The sequence below is a fragment of the Galeopterus variegatus genome, unplaced genomic scaffold (genome assembly GCF_000696425.1).
Source record: "Galeopterus variegatus unplaced genomic scaffold, G_variegatus-3.0.2 Scaffold2758, whole genome shotgun sequence".
Lineage (NCBI taxonomy): Eukaryota > Metazoa > Chordata > Mammalia > Dermoptera > Cynocephalidae > Galeopterus > Galeopterus variegatus.
In genome coordinates this window covers 9200-32693 of record NW_007728869.1, presented here as the reverse complement: position 1 = coordinate 32693, position 23494 = coordinate 9200, and the positions used below count along the sequence as shown (strand labels likewise).

Sequence of the window (23494 nt, the reverse complement as noted above, 5' to 3'; positions counted from 1 at the left end):
CTCATCGCACAGCTCCAAGAAGAAATGACTGCTCCCTACGTAGGACTGAATCACAGCCCGTAGAACGCTTTGTGGCACTTTGCTTTCTACCTTCCTTCACCAGACTGAAAACTACTAGAGAACAGAGAGAGGGCTTTTTATTTTTTTCTTTTTTATTCCTGGCCTCTAGTCAATTTCAGGAACAGAATATATTTTCCCGTTTTCCATTTCTTAACACAACTAGATGTTATTTTTTTTCACCTATATATACCAGAAGTATTTTTCAGTTTACGTGATATTCATTGAGATATCTTTTCTTTTTATTTCATTGCCCGAAAATCATAATTTAAAAAAAGAATATTTTTTCTTCCTTTTTATTAAGGGAGGACATATACTTTCTCCCCATCTTTTATCCATACTCTGGGTTCCTTTTCTTGCATAGCTATTTATTTTACAAAAGTGGACATTTGTTTCCTTGCAAAAAGTTGTTGTCCATCCCCAACTCATCCCCCTCTTACTTTGGAGCTAAACACACATGGGAGGCAAGTCCAGACTTTATTTTTTTATTTATTTATTTATTTTTTGTCTTTTGTCTTTTTCCGTGTCCGGCAACGGATCGCAACCCTCAGTGTTGCCCCCGTACCGGACCGGGGACCAGCAACGGGATCACAACCCTCGGTGTTGCTCCCGTGCCTCGCTCAGCCAGTGAGCGGGAACCGGTCTGTATGTGGGATCCGAACCCTCGGGCGGGAGTGCCGCTGCGCTTCCCAAGCCACGCACTATCCAGTGCGCTACCGGGCCGGCCCCAGACTTTATTTTAAATAGTTCCATGGAAGAAGAAAATATTTTTTGTAGATGATCAGTATATTATTGTGAATCATTTGCTTCTCTCCAAATTCTAGAAATTTAGACCAGCACTATATCCCCTTAGGGGCTTGGGAGATGAATGTTTTTTTTTGCCTCTCACTGAGGATTACAGTCAAAGGAGCCTGGGCCACCAGTTGGTTCTCAATAGAACAACCATAATAGTGAGGCCAGAGCATAAGCGAGGACACATCGCTTCTCTGCTCTGAAGTCCTCAGACTGTCTATGTCTTTCAGAGTAATGCCCTCGTGATCTTCCTTCCCACCGAACTCTCAGATCTTCTCTCCCGCAACCCCCTCCTTCATTCACTGCTGATTTTCACACACTTCCCTCTACTAAAATGGTCATTCGAGATGTGCTCATAAACACCTCCTCACGTCCTTCAGATCTTCTCTCAAAGTCATCTTCATAGGGCTTTGTAGGCCATTTTCTCTGAAATTCCATGCTAAATTAGTTTCCTATTGATTCTGCAACAAATTACCACAAACTTAGTGGCTGAAAACAATACAAACTTATCTTACAATTCTGGAAGTCAGAAGTCCAGCATGGGTCTTGTTGAACTAAAATCAAGGTGTGGGCAGGGTTGCACTCCTTTCTAAATGCTTTCCATCAGAAGATGCCTGGACTCCCTGTCTGCTGGTCTCCTTCCTTCACCTTCTAAGGCAGAGTGTAGCATCTTCCAATCTTTCTGATTTTGACTCTTCTGCTTCCCTCTTTTACTTACAAGTTCCCTTGTGATTACATTGGATCTACCTAGATAATACAGAATAATCTCCCCATTTTAAAACAGGTGATTAGCAATCTAAAATCCATCTGCAACTTGAATTGTCCTTTTCCATGAAACATAGCTTATTCATAGGTCCTGAGGATTAAGGCATGAGCATATTTTAGGCACCCTTCTGTCTTCCATATACATTCAACCCTTCTCACCATTTCCTATTGCTTTCTCTACTTTATCACTCTTTCCTCAGCCCTTACTGTGATTCACAACACTATATTTCCTTTATTTATTTTGTTGGTTTTGTGTTTCCCCAAATGGAATACATTACCAAAAGCAGGGATTTTGACCTTATTTTTTCTTCCCTGCAGAAGACCTAGCTAGAAGAATGCCAGGCATATAGTAGTCATTCAATGAATATTAGTAAAATAAATTAACACATAACAATAGCTAAGGTAACACATGGAAAATAAGCATGTATTCTTCAAGAGAGATTCTGATTTCATATATTTCTAGTATACTTGGTCATTACTGAACAAAATACTTATGTAATTTTGAGTAAGATGGAATTGTTAGTGTAGATCTAAGTGTGTTATCGTTGTTACATCATGAAAAAAAAAATTGATTAGTTCTTTTTGAACCTGAAAGAGATCTCTCTTAATAAATCATAGACTCTAGTATTGACCAAATCATGATTACCATTTTTAAATAAAGATTTGGAGAATGAATTAGAAAATATATTTTAATGTACAAGTCTGTTCAGGACAACTAATAAATGGCAAGATTGGAAAAACAATAATAATGAAAGATTGAACACTTTAGCAGTGACAATATAAATATGTGTTTTCAATTACACAGTTAAGTTATATTAAAATCAATATGAGACACCTGACTTTGCACCATTTTATATAAAAAAATTACTGGGTTTTATTTCATTATAGTTTTAAATTAGCCTAAAATGAAAAATGAATTAAAAAAAAATCTAGCACATTCTAAATCAGTATTAGTAAGAAGTTGTGACCATCACTGCACAGATGAGGTGTACACACACACACACACACACTTACATATATATATGCACACACATATATACACATGTACATATATATATTTGCTGCCAATAATATATTTGAAGATCAAGAAGAATTCAATAAGGGAAGGAATTTAGATAAAATATGGTCCAACTTTTCAACTATAGCATTCCTTAACTTTTTTTTAGGACTTGGGAGTCATTTCCCCCAGGCGTTCATTTCTAAAGAAGTTTTCATCCCTCTCATCAGTCAGTATCTAGTGTCCTGTAGCATCACTATGTATGGTAGAATTGCATCCTATGAAACTCAAATGCAATCTTCTGAGGGCCTGATGAGTTTCCTCCAATAGATGATGATCTACTTGAGTTTCTACTGGACTCATCTCAGTATCCCAGTAGCAAAGCACTTGTCAGGCCTCATGTAATAAATAAATGGGCATCAAAAATTTAATAATCAAATCCAGCACCATCATCCTATCATAATTACATGCTTTAACATGTCTAGTAATATGAAATTCACAATCTCATGAGTCAACCCTCTAATTTATGAACAAGTGTACACACACACACACACACGCACACACACATATATATATACACACACACACACTTACATATATAAAGCCAAAATTCTTTCTTCTTGTAACTCATACCAGTCATTGATGGCCCTTTTCCTCAGGAGCAGCACAGAATCCAGTTAGTTTCTCCTCTACCTGACAGCTCTATAACTCCAAAAATCATGTATCACATCGCCCTGGAGTACTTTCTTTTCAAGGCCGAACATTCTGATTTATTTCTGTTCATGTGTGCACCCCTTGATTTCTAAAATAAGGCAAGTGGAACTCACACAGTGTCTTCTTGAAATGTGATAATGCAGAATAAAAGGTAATCATTGTCTGTAGTACATTCCTGGTCATGTAATTTTACCACACGTATGCAAAATATTACAAAGAGGTAATGTCCAGTTTTATCTTAATAATTATAAATTTTCTTGACACATTTATTCTTCCTTATATTTACTAGCATCATTTGATTTCCTTAACCTTGTTATGGCCATAATCAGTCCTTGTCTTAATGCTTTCTGGCAATTCATTCATTCTGGCAAAAAGTATTAAAGCAGTGACTACTTGGTGTAGGTAAACACTCTTTTATTTTGCCCTTGAAGAAGGAAGATACTCTATCTTTTTATCATCAGTACCACTGAGATGTCTGATTTCTGCAAAATTTTATTCTGAATTAATATTAAATGAATTTTCAAGCCATAAAACATTATACATAAATGTATACTATTATAAAGTATTAGCTGAAAATATAAAGTGTGGCCCATGCTTTAATTTTAATATGGGGCTTTAAAACACCAATGCATCTTTAAAGATCTTGAAGAATAAATATCAGTCAGAGTGTGGGAAGAGGTTTTATGTAAGATGCAGGCTTAAAGATTATTATGTCTGAATGAAAGGGAATAGTTGGACTCAAGAGCAAAATTTTGAGAAAGTGTCAGTTATGTGGGAGACCTTTCTTAGATTTCCCTGAACAGAATCCAGGACAGGATCACACAGCATGAAATACCAGAACACTAAATAAAAATGTATTAAAAAGTAACTAATGCAATTTCATTCTCCCTTATCTGTTTTTATATGAATTTTATAAGTACATGTAAAAATACATAAAATAAAAGTTTATAAGGAACATATTTTTAACAATACACATAAATTAATAGATATTGACAAAAATATTCCGGAGATTGATGATGATGATTAAACAGCAATGTAAATGTACTTAATGCCACTGAATTATGCACTTAAAATGGTAAAATTTATACTGTGTATATCTTACCACAGTAGAAAACGGTTAATGTTTATAGATTAACAAAAAGATACTGAGATAAAATTATATCATAATGCTTACTCAAATAGGGCTCAGATCATTTAGAAAAATACAACATATCATCGCCACATATGCACAACATAGCAATAACTAGTTATCTAAAGTCAGAGTACTTATTTAGAATTATTTAGAAAATAACTTGAATTGCAATTAAAATAATTTTAAACATAAATTAAGACACAGGAATCAATCATTTGTAGTAATGTTTGTTTTTCTAAATAGAATGACTTTATTATCAATGTTACAGAAATGTTTTGCATCCTGTTTCCAAGCACTGAATTAAATATTCCAGTATTTCTCACATTTAATGTTTTACAAATTTTAAATGTTTTTAATGTTTTCTAAACATTAAGCATAGTAATTTAAATGACATAATATGTTAATAGAATTAAACATTTTAATGTTTTCAAACATTAAGTATAATAAGCATAAATGTTGTTTAATGTTTTGTAGATTTATCTTCATCTGGGATTTTTAAAAATATCATTTAATGATCATTTGAAGTATATACATTAATGTATCTGGATTTTTTAATTCAGAGTAAATTATTTCATAGTAAACAAAACAATTGTCAAATAAGCCATTGTTTTATTATTTCTTGTTTTTTTCATTGAATACATCTGTTTATATTTATTAGTAAACTTGCTATATCCACTTGGGTATAAGTGCTAGAAATGTTTATCAAATAGCAATAACAAAACAAATCTTTTTATTTTCTTATTTCAAATTAATAGTAAATAGATATATGTATTTAGCTCTTCATAAATATTTAGGCATCAGAAGTTTTGATGAGGCTCTCCCTTTAAGAATTTTTTTTAATTGTTTTCTACACCCAAATGTGGAAAATTTTAGATAACATTAGTTTTTCATGCATTTTACTTAATAACAATAAATGGAATCATAAAGAGAAGCTATATGGCTGGAACAAATGGAGGCTATTTCTGAGAAATTGCAATTATCCTTGATTTTTGATTTACTCTTCTATACCACAAGGTGATAAATTTGACGAAAAGTCCTCTTAATGGTCTCTGTGCATGAAGAACTAGTTTTCGTTCTATTAATGAAGTGCCTTGTCATCCACTCTTTTCCTGTCTAGTGGTCTGAGGCACTGTTAGTATCAAGACTTCTGTCTCCAGTGAAAATCAATGCTTCAAAAATCTATTTCATACTTTATGCCAGAATTGTTTCACCTTCAGTTCTAAATAATAAGCATTATAAAAAACATAAATGCAAAATGTTTAAAGCCATATTGTGTATACACATACTCTATGGTAAAATAACACTTTTTACTGGTATTAGAATTCATCTAAAGTTGATATGGATCAAGCAAAGTCGAGGGGAACACACGTGTTTTGACTCATAAAATTATTGTCTCTCTGGAGCTAATCTGACTGTAGTAATTATATTCTTAACCCATGCTTGATGATTAAATTCATCTTTGTATGATTTATCTTGCTTTTTAAAGAGAGATACTGGTTTCAACTGCAGTTATTTTACCAACATGAAATCCTTCATCTTTCCTCGGCTGCTCTTAACCTAAGTACATAAACTCACTTACTCTACAGAGTTCATCGCTGCAACCCAATAAGTGCACTCTAATGCTGACCCTCCTCCCAATCTCTATGCACTCTCTTTTCTCTTTCTTTCTTCCCTTCTGTCTTTGAGAAGTGCTCTTCAGAGGCTGGTGGCATCTAAAAGACATGTACTGTCCATACTTCCATTTCTGGTCAGGTTATGGTACATTTGGAAAAGATATGTATACATATTCAATATATATATATATACATATATATTAATTTTTATAAATATACATATATAAAATATTTTAATATATACACATATATTAAATTGTTTAATATACATGGTAAATTTGAAAAGATGTGTATATATATTCAAGATATATATATATATATATATATTTTAAGAATCCATAATAACATCATCTAATAAAAGGAGATATTTTAGATAATTTCCTTTCAATATTTTTCTATATATTCTGCCTACTGTCCAAACTTTCTTAAGTCCTCTGGAACTTTGTATCATCATTGAAAAACTTTTCCAACTTGTTTCCTCTCCAATTTTTCCCTTTTTTCTTCAAATATGTAAGGTTTTTTTTGCCACAGTTAACAACCACCATCACAAAATGTTCTTAATGATGATAATTGTCCAACGTCTTCTTATCTTTACTGCAGTACTTCTTGAAAAAATAACTTGTTATTGTAGGTGTGATTTCCCCATCACACACTCACTCTTAACATTTGACAGGCTGGCTTCTAGTCTCCAACACACAATGCAAACCAAGGAGCTTCATTTTGTCTTACACCATTCTGTATTCTCTCATTCTGGAAGCAACTATGCTCCCCTTAAAGCCCTGCCCTTACTATACTTGACTCTTTTTTAGGTTTATATAAGGAAGCAACGCCTGCCTTTCTGTTTTAACTCTTTGATGACCTCTGTTCCCCTATTGGCTTGATGAGGAGGCCAGGAAGTTAGGCGAGAAAGGTAGGTTCAGTTGAAAGAACGTCTTACAGATTCAGCACTTTCACTTCAGTTGAGAAACATCAGTAGACTATATATTTCTAGTCAACATTAATATGTGGTTAATTATTAATTAACCTATATCTAATTGGTGTACCAGATCTTGGCATACACTTCTTAGGAAGCATAAATTTTGAAACATTTAGACCATTTGCATAAATGATATCTAAAATAAGTAACTTTCCAAGTGATGCTGCTCTTGAAGATCAATTTATGAAATCTAAAAGTAACTTATTATTAGTCCAGTATGTTGACAATTTTTACATTATTTTAAGGTAACATTATAAATAGTATTAAATTCAACTTGCAGTACATTACAATGTACTATATAAAAGCTGATACAATAACCACATTGTGAAATTTCTGCTTCACCTCTGACATAGAATGACGCCTTGGATCTCTGGTAAAAGTGGCCAAATCCCTTTAGCAAAGCATTCAATATTCAAAAACAGATTGAAACAGGGGGACCTCATTTTATTTAAAAGGGAATACAAAAAACTCCGATGTGCATATCCTGCTGTCATTTCTATGCTATCCTTATTTTATTTGGCTTTGAAAACTTCGATTTAATTTTTATTAATTTAGAAATAGAACTATCTTTAAAGACATGCCAACGGAATCAATGATTTTGTTTTTTTAAGTTTATCAAGTCTCTCCTTTCCCCTGCTACAAGCATAGGTCTGTATTAATTTAAACAAAACCTCCATTATCCTTACAGAAATAGCAATAAGAGCTCCAGCATATTTTCATAAGAATAAAAACTGAATATAATTCAACCCAACCAAGAAACCTGAAATTGAAAGCTATTTTAGCTAGAAGAATCAACTAAGAGACTTTTGAAAATTTAAAATAATACACAGAATTTCTAACTAACAAATTTGGACTTTGTAAATATATGTGAAAATGGTTATATTCACACAAAGTTTAATGAAAAGGAAATAGTTCAGTAGCAGGGTAAGATTCAATCTTCTTTGCTTAATGTGTGGCGTACTGAATCTTTATTGCTGTTAGAATAGGCAATTTCCCCTGCCAAGATTTAATTAAAGTTTAAATATTTGAAGGGGTGATGATAATGTTGTCTCTAATAAAAAATTTACCTGTCTTGGGATCAATAGAGAAATAAGGCTGTCCCTGTAGAATGCTGTAAACGACTCTGGCACTGTTTCCATAGGTTGGGTCATCTGCATCTGTGGCTTTGACCTGGAGCACATATGCACCTAAAAAATAAAAGAATATAACTTTAGCATTTTTATTTTACAGAGTTCAAGGTCATGTCTATTATCTGCTGGACTATATTTTCCTTTGGAATTTGGCATTTCTCAGAAATGTCCTGAGTATATGAGGTCATGAAGATAATTTAACCATTATAACCAAAATGTTCGGCAACAATATAGCTGTAGTGCAAATGACAAATTTTAAATATCTATTTTAAAAGCTATGTTCATTTCCAGGAGCTAGATCATTGAACTGAAAGTCATTAAGACAGCTTTATTGATTTGCACACTAAAGAAAACATGGACACCACTTAACATTAGCTCATCTGCCTACTATTGATGCTTTAATTTCATGATTAGGGCTTCAATAGGGAAGTGCAAAGATTTAGAGGCTCGCTGAACTTCAGAGGGTGTTACTAATTTGCAATTGCAACTTAAAATCAACGTCTGTGTATTAGTGCTAGGAAGACATTAATTAGAAAAGAATATTTGAGAAATTGAGGAAGCATAAATAATTGCAAATGTGGCTACAGGAGCAACTCTTTGCCTCAAGATAGAATTAATCTCAAAATTCACTGACATAGGCAAGCACTACAGATAATACAAATTATCTGCACCCTTTCTCTCTCTCTCTCTCTCTCTCTCTCTCTCTCTCTCTCTCTCTGACACTTAGGGATATTTTTTACGTACTAAGAGAAGTTGAAGAAAGTTTTCTTTTTCCTGAATTTCTCTCTTATCTACTCATAATCATATTTAAGTCAGTTTCTAGGAACTTTTTAAGTGTCTGTTCCTCACATCTGTTCCATGTTACTATTCTGAGTTCAGAACACAGTAAAATCAAAAGTATCAAAACTTGTAACAAATAAAATCGGCATGTGGTTGAGGTTTAGAAGGAAATCTCTACTGAGCTGCTTTGGGTTTAATGTCCCCCCACAGCTTAATCCCCACTGTAACTGTTGAGGGTGAGAAATCACAGTATGGTAATTGAAAGGTCGGGCCTTGAAGAGGTGATTGATTGTAGGACCATGCAGTAGTGAATGCATTAATAATGGTGGTCATGGGCATGGTTCTGAGGCCTTAAAAGGAGAGTTCGTGAGAGGTTAGTCCCTCTCTGCTCTGCCATTTTCTGCCACGTGAGACCAAAAAAAGACTCACCAGATGTGTGTTCCCTGGATTTTGAATTTCCTAGCCTTTGAAACTGTAAACAAATAAATTTAGTTTTCTTTATAAGTTACCCAGTTCCAGGTATTTTGTTGTAAGCAACAAAAATGGTCTAATACATAAGCATAATGGGACCAATATATAATTGTACACCCAAAGTTACACAATGAGCAGAACTCTCTTAATCTCTTGGGGGCATTCAAAGTAATTGCTCTGTTTGGGGAAAGCAAGCTTGTCCCTTTCCATTCAGTTATTCATTCAGCCTTTTCTCTTAAAGCAGTACACATGTGGAACAAACCAGGTCTCAACAGTTTACTATTAAAGCTAAAAGAATGAATCATTTGTTTACGTCTGTTTTTTTTTTTTTTTGTTTTTTTTTAATTAAGTGTTAGGGTGGTTAACGAGAGTGAGAAATGATAACTTTCTGTAGACATTCAATGCCAAGTGCTTTTGTTGAAGATCCTTTGGTGAATTCTAGCTATATTAACAGATGAAAACTAAGTTGCAGCAGTCTTTCCCATGACAGGAAAATTCTAAAACAAAAGCATGTGAGTATTACAAGGAAGTCCAAACTGGTAACATATTATCTGTCATCGTTACCGACATTATCATCAATATTTACACTATCGTTAATCATAATGACAAATCTTTACTTATGTAATGAATTAGGTACCTGTATTAAGGTTTCATCAAAACTAACTTTCCTTAATGCTGTACAAATAAGAAGGTTATCAAGAGTTAATTTCCCTTTCCCAAAAGTAGCTTTTTCCCCAAGAGTCCTCACCTGGATCTTTGCTATCCCTACCAGACATATTATATACACAAACTCTACAAATATTAAATACTGCCCCAATTCTAAATATAAATATTGCAGTTAAAAAGCTATGAATTGTTCTATTCTTTGCATACACTTGAAAAAAAAACAGTATTATATTTATTAACAAATAGGAAATAAAAACATTTGTAAAAAAAATATTTAGTCACAAATTTAATAAATTTTTGTATCCTTTGACCACCATCTCTCCAACCTGCTTCTCCACTTCCCCCACTGCCCCTCGTGACCACCATCCACTCTCTGCTTCTATGAGTTTTTTTGAGAAAAGCTTATTTCACACAGAGACAGCTGTAGGTATGAAAAGGTCCTGAGGAAAGGGAGGTGATGGAGAAAATGCTCATGAGAACAATTCTAGAATTTAGCTATCCCTCCAGCACTGACTTATCTTTATCTCATTATTACTACCTGTCTACTTACCCACTAACCTATATTTCAATTTTTATTTACATGAAGCAGATGGAACTAGTCATACAGTCTATTTTTTCTTCCCAGTACAAAACAAAACTTTAATACATTTGCACACAATTTCTAATTATTGTAGGATGCAAATGCATTAAATCAAAATTACATGAAAGCCTTACTAAAGGAACATATATTGAGCAAAAATGCGACAAAGTATGTAGTACTTTTTAAAAATTTTATAATTTATAATGATGATTTGATTTACATAATATTTTCATCTCTGATTAAATTCTGTTGTTTTCCAGTGTCATTTATTGAATCTTACTTTACTCATTAAATGATATGTTGAATAGACATATTATCAAGGCACGTGAAAATCTACTTCACCATTTTTAACCAATCTCCTTTTAGTTAACACTTTGATTCAAGGATTTTCTTTATTTTCTCTATTACAAAAAATTCTGCAATTGGTAAACTCTTACAATTGAAATAGATGAGTCAGAAAACATGAATTTAACATGTTGATAGATATTGTTAAGTTGACTACCAAAAGATTGCTCTAATTTACATTTCTATCAATGGGGTATGTTTTCCAGCATTTTCACCATTCTTTATTGTTCTCATCTGTATTTTTCATACTATGTGTGAACTCAGCACCTTATGTGTTTTGGTCATTTGTACCTTTTGTGTGTGTGTATGACTACGCACACTGTACTTATATTCTTAACCCATTTTTCTTTTATGTATTGTACATATTTATTGAAAGAGTATTTACTAGTTTATTTTGATTTAGTTTGAATTTTATGTGGTCACTTTAAATTGTTTTGCTTTGTGTGTATGTTTATATAGGTGTGTATGTATGGTATACATATCTTTTTAAAAAATTTTATCAGTATACAATGTGGTTCATTTTTGTGTCTCCTTACCCAATCCTCCCTCGTATACATATCTTAAAATTATTATTCTTTAGCTGTGTTTGGTGAGATTAGGTGGTTTTTACTCTCTCTTCTTCCTAAATTCTATACAATGAGTAACTATGTTCTGGATCCTATAACAAGCAAACTAGCTTGCTCTCATAATGAAACCACACAGGGCTTGCTTCTGCTTGCACATGAGACATGTGATAATCATGCTTCATCTATTTGATTTAATTAAGATTAATATTATCAAGGCTTAGAATGGATTTTAAAAATCATCTGGTGCAACATTTAAATTTTACAACCCCAAAACTGAAGGCCATTGCTATGTTTTGGAATGTGTCCCCCCAAAAGCATGTGTGGGAAACTTAATTCCCAATACAAGCGTTGGAAGGTGAGACCTTTGAAGAGGTGACTAAGTCAAGAGGGCACTGCCCTAATGAACAGATTAACACAGTTATTGTGGGAGTGGGTTAGTTATCGCAGGAGTGGGTTCCTGATGAAAAGGATGAGTTAGGTGCCCTTCCTTTCTTGCTCTCTCACCATGACATAACACAGCCAAAAGTTCCTCAACAAATGCCAGCACCTTCATATTGGACTTCCCAGCCTCCAGAATTGTGAGAAATAAGTTTCTTTATATACACACACAGACACATATATATACAGATACGCATACACATATAAATATACATATATATGCACAAACATGCATATATATCCCAGTCGCGGGTGTTCTAACAACGCAAAATAGACGAAGACAGTAGTGTTAAAATCATTCTCATTGATACTATAAATGACATTTTCACTCAAAATGGTAGTAAGGTAGAAGTAGAACTGAACTCTACTAACTCACAATTTCACATAGTCATTAACTTGTTGAATCCTTCATATCTTCTTTTAATCAATAAATATTTAGGAGTGTCCACCATGCATCAGGTACTATTCTTAATGTACAATAAAAAACACATATGCTATATAATTACTTATTCTATCAAATTCCACTTGTAGCATGGCAGTTTTATATTTTATGTATTATTTGAATTAATGGCATTAAATAGCTTTGATAGAAAAAAACAAATAATATAAGTAGATTATATTTAATGTCAGGCTTCTGTAGAACATTTTTAATTAAATTTTCCAGAATATCTTCCTATTCATTGAATACGTTCTTGCTTTTTATCATCCTGAACCGACAGGTTTGAGTCTTCACCTCCTCACAATTGCCAAGCTAAAATGGCATCTCAACTGCTCTCTCCTCCAGCTTTTTGTTTGTTTGGTTGGTTGGTTTTTGTTTTACACAGAAGCATAAAAGTCATTGATTCAACACACAAGGTTGATCATATTATTCCTTGATTGAAAAAGGTTACAATTTTTAAAAAATAAAACAAAACAAATAAATCTCTAAGGTTTTTTTTATTTCTATTTACAGAAAATCATCTTAACTCATCACTGTGTTATGCATAGTGTGATGTGCATGGGTTTCAAATGTTCCTTCCAGACCAGATACTAACTGTGCCTCCAGAGCCCCCATGCCATGACTGCTCATACTTATCTACTGTTTATGATGTGGCTCTTTCATGCCTTTGTGCTCTTGCCCCTTTATCCTGCCACCAGGAGGCTATTTGCCCATTGATGTCCCAGCTGCGTCTCACTTCTATGAACCCTTACTTTTCTCTTCCCAAGCAGAGACATTTTGTTTACTCCTCTGAACTCCCATCATACATTTTTATTTTTTTTAAATTTAATACATCATGTTTCCTCCTTACTAAATCACAAAATCTTTTACATTAGCATTCTGACATATTTATCTTTGCACACAAACTTACATGTTTATCTTTGTGCACACAGCCCTTAGCACAGATTTGACATGAAGGAAGTCCCAAATAAATATTTATTTGGATTATATATTTATAGTACTCATCTATACACACATAAGACACAAATACAATACACACAGTCCTATAAATCTGTGACCTGGCAGGTGGTTATGGTCCTTACAATCACTTTTAATATTAAGTTCAGCTGGTCTTGAATTTCTAAGGAACATCGCTGTTCTTACTTCAGAAAGCAGAACCAAAAACAAGTGGCAATACATTAAACATAATTTCATAGGCAAAAAATAAGATTTAACCAACATATGGAATGCATACCAGAGGAAAGTTAATACAAATTTATTTGCTAAATAGTGTTAATCTTTCTCAGGACTAATGCATGTGACAGGAAAAAGAGGGAGAAATTTCAAGTGTTTTTGCCTTATGTATACACTGCATCATAATCTAGAGATAAGACAAAGCTAGGGAAATATAGAATGATAAATACACTGAAATTTATTTTCAAATATAATCGCAAAAGAAAATTGAAATTTTTTCAAGTAAAATTGCAAAATTGTATATTGTATTACATAAAGAAGGCACTAAGCAGCACAGAAATGTAAAGCAGAAAGGTTTTAATTATCTAGTCAGATAGAGAAAGAGGATGTGTGTGTGTGTACACAAGTGCAAGATGCTACAAAGGACTGAAATACTATAAGACATTAACACATGGATGTGACAGCTAATTTTAGGTGTCAACTGGATTGAACTAAGGAATACCTAGAGAACTGGTAAAGCATGACATTTGTGGACATCTGTTATTGTGTTTCCAGAGGAGATCGGCATATGAGTTAGTAGACTAAGCAGGTAAGATCTACCCTCAATGTGGGTAAACATCATCTAAACAGAGGAGAGTCTGGACAGAATAAAAAAGACAAAGGAAACACAATTTCCTCGATTGTGCATCCTCTTTTGCTCTTCTATCTTCCACCATGTGATGATGCAGCAAGAAGACCCTTGCAACATGCTGACCCCTCAACCTGGGACTTCCCAGCCTCCAAAACTGTACGAAATACACTTCTTTTGTTTTAAATTACCCACACTGAAGTATTCTGTTATCTACTCTGAATCAGAGTTCAATATATGGTTCTGTTGTCCTCATAGGCAGGATTTACAGGTCCAGGAATTAAGGGGTGGACACGGAAGTGGTACCACTCACCACAAGAAACCCACTTGCAAAAATTTTGCTTCCTCTTCCAGCAACTTTATGGTCTGTTGGCCTAGAGGTCTTAGTTCCAGAGGGAGTAATGCTGCCACCAGGAGACTTAACAGCGATTCCATTGAACAGCGATTCCAGTGAACTGCTACCTGGAATTTTAAGCTCCTTCTGCCTCCGAGTCAACAGGCTAGGAAGAGATTTACAGTGTTGGCTGGAGTGCTTGATATGAACTATACAGTGGAAATTGACTGCTACTCCACAATGAAGGTAAGAAAGAGTATGTCTGGAACACAGGAAATCCCTTCAATCTTTCTTAGTATTACCATGCCCTGTGATTAAGGTCAATAGGAAATTATGACAACCTAATCCAGGCAGGATTATGAATGGCCCAGACCCTTCAGGAAAGAAGGCTTGGATCACTCCTCCCCAAGTAAAGAACCATGACCAGCTAAGGTGTTTCCTGAAGGCAAAGGGTATACAGAATGTGTAGTAGAAGGGATTTATAAATACCAGCTATGACCACATGACCAATTGTCATGAGTATTTCCTCCCTATTTTGGTAAGAATATGTTTGTGTGTATACATGTATATTAAGCAAATATCTTGCTTTTGTTCCTCTCTTATTCCTTTATCATGTAGCATAAGATATATTGACTCCATACCAGTATTTAAATATTGTTAATTTTACATCATACTATTTAAGTTATGAGATATAAGGAGATGAGTAAATGTCACCAAAGACTTGAACTCCTCTTCTGAATAAGGGAATAGTGCATTTTTAGTTTTATACCAGATAGTTGTATCATGTTTGGGTGAGCTATTACATTGTTATTGTCTATATTTGAAGATTAAGTATGGCTTAGGGATATGTATATGGATACCAATTTGATAAGAGGTAGACTTGTGATGGTTAATTTTAGTTGTCAACTTGACTGGATTAAGGAATTCCTAAATGACTGAAAAAGCATTACTTCTGAGTGTGTCTGCCAGGGGGTTTCCACAAGACATTGGCATGTGAGTCAATGGACTGAGTGGGGAAGATCTGCCCTCAATGTGGGCAGGCACCATCAGATCAGCTGTGGGCCAGGAGAGAACAAAAAAGGCAGAGAAAGGGTGATTTTTCTCTCTTGTGAATGCTCACTTGCCCTTCCACTTTCCACCATGGGATGACACAACAAGGAGGCCCTCACCACAAGCGCCCCTTGATCTTAGACTTTCCAGCCTCCCGAAACGTGAGCCAAATAAATTTCTATTCATTATAAATTACCCAGTCTCAGGTATGATGTTGTAGCAGCACAAAACAGACTAAGACAATGCAGTCTGTTAAAGCAGAGTTTAATTAAGCATAGATACTGAGCAGGTGAATTCAGTATTTAAAGTAGTGGAGTCTAATCAATTTTACATTAGATTTTACTGCACTGCTCATGAACACTGGGCTCTTAGCTTCTTTCTGTGGATCTTCTTCCTATGTTTTCTCCTTGGGTTTCTAAATGGCTCCTGCATCCTCTTTATCTTCAACCAGTGTTGAATATAAGGTATCTGCAAGAATTATTAAGAACACCAATTCTCGTGCTTCCATCAGCAAGTTTAATTTGGTTGTTCTTGAGTATGCCAGTTATAAGAAATTTTTTCACTCTCTGCAGATGAGTCTAATGAGTAGGCAGAACTGAGAAGCCCAGTTCTGCAATTCTCTTAGAATAGTTTACCAATAAGGAGAGGCTGCCCAGCTTGTCATTATGACTGCAATCTTTGTCTCTGGAGCCTGAGTGCCCAGGTTTGATTCCTAGATTGGCCACTAGCCAACTATGTAACCTCAAGCAAATTTATATCAACTTTAGTTTTTCACAAAAAAGATAAGAAAAATAACATCCATTTTCTAGTAGTATTAAATAAGTTAATATTTGTAAAGAAATTATAATAGAGTTTACTAAATAATATGTGCTATTTAACTACATATAAAATATAATACATACATACATACTCACTTTCTGTTCTTCTGCACCAGACAAAGGGTGGCAACTTCTAAAAATGTAACAATAGCATAAGACCTGTCCTCAACTCCCACCCCTCAATATTCAGATACTGATTGAATTTTATCTCCTGTGTGTTAGAAAAAAGGCAATTTTGATATGTGTCTTTAAAATATATTAAAATGCAAACAAGTAGCTTATGACAGTATAGGTCCATTGTGTTAGAGACCCAAGAAAGAAAAAAAAAATGTACATTTATTAAATCTGCCTGAAATTATCAGAACCTTTAAACTAAACATATGTAATAAAAATTCCCCAGAGTAGAAGTTATGCCCCTTGAACTGTACTTCCAGGCTCAGACCAGGCAACCTGTTTTTTCTCTTTCTGCCACCCCAACCCTGTCTCAGCCTAGTCACAGAGTAGTAGTATCATATTCTTAAAGGATAAAGAAATCTCTTTTTCTTCAAGTGAATTTAGCCAAGGCGTGAAGAATCAGCATGTGACTAATAAGAGTTTATTAAATATACACCTTACATACATACATACCTAACATTATTTGTTTTGATTTGGTCAGTTGATTCTGCCATGTTAAGGGTAAGATTAAGTACGTAGGTATGTATGCATTTATCTGTCTATCCATCTATCTCCCTATTCACGTATCTGTCTGTCTCTCTATCTGGTTTTAGTAAAAGGAGACAAATTTATATGCGTATTTAATATATAGTTATATAGAGTGTGTGTGTAGATTAGAAGTAAAAGTACTGAATCCTAGAACCAACTCTGTAATTAAATAGATACATCATCTTGTGCAAGGTATTTCAATTCTGTAATGATAATAATTTAGTTTTAGTGAACGATGTGGTAATGCCTCCAAAAATTAATCCAGCCTAATCTTACAAAGTGCCCATATATGTATTGATATATCGCCATCTCGGTCACACATCCGTATATTTCGTAAATTTAATTCATGAAGAAAATTGGCCCAAGTTTAAGAATTATTATAAATGTGACCCATTTCAAACCAGTGAAATCATGGGAGATGTGTGCTGGAACCTTCTAGGAAATGCTCTCTTTTTCTCTCCATACCAGAGTGCAGGTGTCTGGAATTGCTATGGCCATTTCAACACCTTGGGGAAAACTTACCTGGAGACAGTCATACTCAAGAGACCACAGACTTCAGAACCACAGAAAGGGAATGAGGAGTCTAGTTAAACCTTCCTGCAGTTCAACCTCCAGTAATTTTGATCATTGGGGCCATAAATCCTCTTTTCTGTGCTGTTTTATACTTGAATTTGGATTGGGATTTTTTTGTTACTTCCAAATTAACAAAATTTGGGGAAATCACTTTAATACTCTAAGCCACTGTTACATGCTTCAATTCTAACGTGGGAGTATAAATACAGTAGTCCCCACTTATCATGGAGATATGTTCCAAGACCCCCAGTGATGCCTAAAACCTCAGATAGTACCGAACCCTGTTTGTACTATGATTTTTCCTGTACATTCATGCCTATGATAAAGTTTAACTTAATTAAGATTAAGTTAATCTAGTGCAACATGTTGCCTTCAATTGGAACACATTTCGGTTCGTGTCTTCCACCCACAAATTTAAAATACTTTTCATCTTAACTAAGCATTTATCACACACTATGGCTGTAACTTTTACAGTTTGAGGTGTAATAGCAAAACTAGCATATTTTTTTTCCTTCTTTACAATTTTACTCTCATAAAATCTGTTCTTACTGGTCATAGACACCTCAGCATACAATTTTTATTTTTGTAAGTTGAGAACTTTCATCCTTGCACTTCAAGGAAGCTTTTATGATTTCTCTTTGGCACATCCAAATTGCCAGCATCACTGCTCTTGCATTTTGGGGCCATTATTAAGTAAAATAAGGATCACTTGAACACAAGTCCAGCAATACAATGACAGCAGCTCAGACAATCAAGCAGGCTACTAAGTGACTCATGGGAGGGCAGCATCTACAGAGTGGATCTACTGGACAAATGGGTGATTCACATACTGAGCAGGAGGGAGTAGGATGGTGTGAGATTTCATCACACTACTCAGAATGAAGTGCAATTTAAAACATATGATTTTTTTATTTCTGGAATTTTCCACTTAGTATTCTCATACTGTGGTTGATTGTAGGTAACTGAAACCGTGAAAAGGGTCAGAACCTCATAGTAGTCAGAACATCATTCATGCATTATTTCATGAGAAAATCCATGTAAATTGCTTAGCATAACTGACACATAGTGAGCCCTCACGAAAATCATTAAAATTCTTCAACTTTTTCGTGAAAGGGTAGAGTGTCCTTATATCTCCAGTAATTTGTTATACAATGTAAAACAGAATTGTAGCTGAACTATTTCCAAATAACTTTTTTGTTACTGCAGATTAATCTTTTGTTTGCAAGGTTTTGAACACATTATTGTACTGTTCTGTCCAAAACCTTCAAAGTGCTGTGAATTCTACTCTGAACTTCAAGACTGTTAGATTTGATGTCCATTTTTTTTCATTATAAAATTTAACTACTCAGCTTCTCCAAACCTTCTCTCTAGAAAATTTACTTTACATACTGTCCAACAAAAATTAGAGGTCTGCCATTTAATTTTTGGATAACAACTTTGAGTTTCTTATCTAAGAATTAGAAACATAACTGAATTTCATGAAGGGTAAGTATATTAGTCTGTTTTCTATCACTGACAGCAGAATACTTGGCATTGGGTAATTTATGAGAACAAAATTCATTTTTTACACTTTGGGAGTCTGGGAAGTTCAGGGTCTAGGGGACACTTCGGCTGAGGGCTTTCTTCTTGGTGGGGACTCCCTATGGTGTCCCGTGGTGATACTGGTTATCACATGGCAAGGGGGACAAGAGCATTCTTGTGCTCTCCTTATAAAGCCATGAGTCCACACCAGTGAAAATTCATTGAATCATTAGCTCATTAATTGATCAGTCAATTAATCCATTCATGAGAGCATAGTTCTCATGATCCGATCACTTCTTAAAGGCTCCGCCTTTCAAATACCATATTGGAGATTAAGTTCCACACGAGCTTTGGAGGCGACAAACATTTAGGTCATAGCAGTTAGCAAAATCTAAATTTAGCTATCTATATGAATCACCACCTTCTTGTTTCTTCCACTACTGTTGACACTCAGTCACTTTCCACAATCCATTTTACCTGTGGAAGAATTGGAGACAAACTGTCCTCAGTGTTACACTTTCATAGAATGCTTCCATTGGTGACTTGCCTTAAATGAAATCTTGCTTTTCCTTGTGCCTAATTCTACCATCTACTAGGAGTATCCGGGGCCTGTGAACTGCAGTCCTTTAGCTTTCCAATACTGCTTCTGATTAATTGGAGCACCTTTCTCTCATGGGATCAACTGTTTAAATGTCTTCCTTGGGACACTTAAGTGGTTAATCCACATTTCTTTCTTCGAGTTGTCTCCTTTCATGGTTTCCTCAACATCATTTACTTTTGGCTCTATCCTTGTTTCTCTGATAATCACTTAGTCTTCTATAAAGACTCCTCTTCCTTTCTTTGCCCTTTAAAGGTTTATGCACCCCAGATTTTGTCTCTCACTCTACATGCCTAACTCTACAGTCTTTTTCATATTAGCCCTAAAGCACCAGTGACTAGATCCTGATCATAATTTATATTATTCAGTTGCTTAAATAGCAAAACTGCCAGTTAACTAGACCAAGATAAATCCAGTTTCTTATTTACATTCTAAACTTTTTTTAGCACTTATTCTTTACATCTAATTCAGTAGATTTCATTGACTAAACATTGCTAAAGTATGTCTTTCCTCTCCATTCTGCTACTAGTTTTATTTGAAATGTTAGTGTTTCTCACCTGGATTATAGTATTATGATATTTAATAATCCAAGTGTTGCCTGTCTTAACAACTACCATTCACCCTACATACATCAGTCACATTTGTCTTTCAAAAATGTAAATCTGATTTTGTTTTCAGCTCTATCTCAAATGTTCTTTGTGAATCTGTCATTTCCAGCTTCACCTCTTGCCCTGCTCTCTGTCTACTCCCTGTAGCTTCAGTAGAATAATAGCTCCTTAAGACATAGTCCTTCTTAATATTCTGCTCTTTATACATGCTGTCATGGATATCAGAAATGTCCTTTTTCACCCAGCTGAACTTTAGCCCATTTTAAAGACTGGCCTCAATAGCTCCTCTTTCGGACACTTATTTCTGTATCTTCACAGTGTGTTGTTTCCTCCCACTCATTTCCCTCTGTCTCTTCCACCAGGCTGCAAGTGCCACCTAGAGAGTGATACCTCTTTCTCTCTCTTTTCTTCCTTCCTTCCTTCCTTCCTTCCTTCCTTCCTCTCTCTCTCTCTCTCTCTCTCTCTCTCAAATATTGGAAGCTACTATGGTGCTTGGTACATAATAGGTATTTAATACGTGTTTGTTGCGTAAGTTAATAAAGAAACAAATGAGTCTGCCTAAGAAAGCATTTTTGATCAGCTGATGTTAGAAGTTTTCAATGAAGGCTTTACATTTCTTGACTCAGCCAAAAGGCTCAGTGTCTTCTCCTGTCAGTAGTTATGACAGTAATGCTGCTTTGCTGTCTGTTACAGAAATCACAGAAGCAGCTCCAAATAAAAAGTGTCTTGAGAATGCTTAAGAGCGGTGGCAAAATAAAACAAGAAATCAATTACCAGCATATTTGCAATACTGACACTTCAAACTCTAAGTCTACAGAAGAATTTACAATCCTACTTTCAGTTTTCAGGAAGAAAATAAACTTTCATAAGAGCAAGGTCTGAATCATATGTGTGGAAGATCCAATATAATAAAGTTCTAGAACTCTTTATAGCAGTTCACATTGGCTGGAACCAAGTGACCTTGAATATTGATTATTTCACACATTCAAAGGCATAATGATGTCAAATGGCTTTTCAATATATGCAAAAGTGTTCATGAATCTGCACGAGGAATGTCTGGCTACAAAGATGGACAAATCAGCAAGAAGTGTACACATTACTGTTCGAATTATCTTACCTAATAGAGAAAGGTGTGTTATTTGTGTATAAGAACTGTGAGTTAGTACTAAGGTTTTGTTCTTTTTGTGTTGCTGTGGTTAAATGCTACAGTGAACCTGTGTGAGGTTTGGTTTAGTAATTGTTACGAAAACAAAATACTTGAAAACCTATTTGTTTTGTTACATTTGTTGTAACTAATTAATTGAGGCAGAAGTTCACTGTAGCTAAACAAAATTTAAACTTTGCTATATTTCACATGCCTTCTGATCCAAATTTTCCCAATCCATTAATCTGATATTAGTTCCTTCATCTATAAAATAGGAGGCTTGGAAGACATTTTTAGATTCATCTGTGCTGATGTGTGTTGTGATTCTAGCCAAAAAGACTAATTGTATTGATAGTTGCTGAAATTAAACTTTTATGGATTTGTTCATCTTCATTTCATATTCTGCCAAGTTTTCACTTCACATAAATTTCTCTCTTGAGAATGAAACCAAAGATTTGAATTTGAAAAAGTTACATTATATAATTATTCTCATGGTGATTTAAATTTTCACATTATAAGAAAAATATTTGAAAGTTGTCATCGGTTTCAAAGTTCACCAAAATGAACAAAAACTTATACTTTATCACTATCGGATAGGATGTGTTGTCCCCTCCAAAACTCTTGTGGAAATTTGATCCCCAATGTGGCAGTGTTGAAAACTGATTGAGTCATGGGGGCTGATCCCTCATGAATGGATTAATGCTCTCCCTGGGGGAGAAGGGGTAGTGAGTGAGTTCTCACTCTATTAGTTCCTGTGAGAGCTGGTTGTTTAAAGGACCCTGGCCCCTCCTCTCTCTCTCTCTCTCTTTTGCTTCCTCTCACATGTTATCTGCTTGTATCTGCTGGATCCCTGCCACTTTCTACCATGAGTAGAAGCAGCCTGAAGCCCATGCCAGATGCAGCTGTCTCAGAATCGTAAGCCAAATAAACCTCTTTTCCTTATAAATTACCCAGTCTCAGATAGTTCTGTTATAGCAACACAAAATGGACTATACAATTTATTAACCACTTTAAACTTTTCAGAGTGACATATAAAAAGAAAGAAAAGAACCATTGTATCATTAAAGTATAATTTTGATGCATATTACATGAAATCTTGAACTAAACCTAGAAACTGCACAATAGATGCAGGTAGTTGAGAGGCGTTTCTTTTACTGATAGTAGTGAAAAATATTTTGATGCTATTTTAATATGCATGTTTGATGACAAAAGTAGAATTAACTATACCATTATTTCCAAATGAAAAAAAGAGTTCTTAATTAATTAATTTATGATTTCACCATTTATCATGAAGCTTCTCCCATTATACTAAAAGGTTTTCTTTTTTCAGTATTTTGGTGAATATATCATTATATGGAACTTTTATATATAGTATTTTTAAAAATGCTTTCAAGTTGTAAGCCAGCAATAAAATATAGTGCAGATTAAAAGATAAAAAGGGATTAAAAGTCTAAGGGAGAGTTATAGCTAGATGGGGTAACTCATGAATTTGTTTTATGACTCAGCTGAAGAGACAGAAAAGAGACCTAATGAAAAGTGGCCACAGCAGGAGATAATGCTCCAAGAGCACAAGAGAGTTCAGAATATTAAAGTCATGAATTCGATTCATTTTTGATTTAAAAGGCAGATTGAAAACTTGGTGAAGGGCAATTTTTCCTGGTACAATCACAAATTATGGGTGAGTAGTCTTAAAAAAGAAGCTGTGTGAAGATAAATTTCAGGAAAGGTTCTGATGTCCTTGCCTGCACTAATTTAGCAGTGGGCCAGAAATTCCCCTGGAAATCCAGAGTTTTTAATGCATGCTGGGACCGAGGTTCAGTTCCAAGTTCTCCTCTTCTTAGAGCACTGAGTCTGGGACCACATTCAGGTACAGGGTGCCATGGC

General features: G+C 34.6%; 1 protein-coding gene across 1 annotated transcript in view; it reads right to left on the bottom strand.

The window, feature by feature from the left end:
* Window positions 1–8232, bottom strand: part of CDH12 (cadherin 12, type 2 (N-cadherin 2)) — a 103098-nt gene extending 94866 nt beyond the window's left edge. The window contains exon 1 of the mRNA XM_008582911.1: window positions 8114–8232. The gene's annotated coding sequence lies outside the window, so the exon portion shown is untranslated. The remainder of the gene's footprint in view (window positions 1–8113) is intronic.
* Window positions 8233–23494: the final 15262 nt, after the last annotated feature.